Genomic DNA, 1,116 nt, shown 5'->3' with positions numbered 1-1,116 from the left:
GTTTTGTTTAATTGAATGCATCTTTGGTAAGTACAAACACGGTAAATGGTAGTGTATATATGGAATCAGTAAGGGTTAACATGGAAGAGATGGGATTTATGACTTGTTGCTTTAAAACATCCTGCCTCAGGATGTTAGGACATGGTGTAATGCTTTCCACTGTCTTGCAATCTGTTGATTCACTAACACTTCTCCTACACGTCTGTGCTTCTACCAGCCTTTTACCAAACACTCCACACTACCCCTCACCTTTTGACCTTTGTTTGACCTGTTGCACTCATCCGAACTGCTGCCCTCACGTGGTGTGTCACATTTTGTTGGTGCCGTGTCCTTCCTCTTGCCCTCACTGTGAAGTGTTGAGAGAAGGACACTTCAGGGACTGTGGAGGAGGAAGTGATCACTTTAGCACTGTCAGAGAAGATGCTAGATGAGGCTTGTCAGACAGACGCTTGAGGAAGTGAGAGGTACCAATTAATGTCTTACGGTTTGACGGATGCCTGTCATGTACAGTTGCTACCACTTTCACCTCGTCCCCCATCAATTCTTCATTTATTTCTCTGTCCTTGACCAGCAGTGTCCCTCATCCGCTCTCTCTCTTCTTCCAGCGTCTCACTAACTCTGTGTACATGCAGGATCAAACATGGCTGGCTCAGTTTAAGCCTCACAAAACAGCCATGATTGACAGAGAGTAAAAGAAGAGACAGACACAGAGTGTGTGAACTTGATCTGTCGCTCTCTATCCTCTTTTCCTCAACTGTGCCATTTAAAGCCTCGTACGCACGTCTGCTGGTAGAATGCCTCCCAAAATAAAAGCAACCTCATTACTTTAGACTCTGACAGACTCTCTCACGTTCTGATTTTCTTCACTCTAATATCATCATGTTTCACTCTTTAATTTAGTATCGTTCTGAGTGTGATTCACTCAAAGATTTGAGCCATTTAATTCGATGCGAATGAAAAAACGATGTGATGGATTGAACTACAGTCTGCTCAATTGGCCTTATTCATGAAACGAGAAGACTTTTTGTGTAAAGCGCTCATAAAGTCGTTCTGACGAAGATTTTCATGAAAGTGATTTCAAGTGTATTTTTAAGATGTTAGCTGCTATGAAAAACT

Source organism: Sinocyclocheilus grahami, unplaced genomic scaffold (genome assembly GCF_001515645.1).
Source record: "Sinocyclocheilus grahami isolate Dianchi unplaced genomic scaffold, SAMN03320097.WGS_v1.1 scaffold2765.1, whole genome shotgun sequence".
In the NCBI taxonomy this organism is placed as follows: Eukaryota; Metazoa; Chordata; class Actinopteri; order Cypriniformes; family Cyprinidae; genus Sinocyclocheilus; species Sinocyclocheilus grahami.
The sequence above is the reverse complement of the archived record's forward strand: the minus strand, read 5'-3'. Positions refer to the sequence as shown.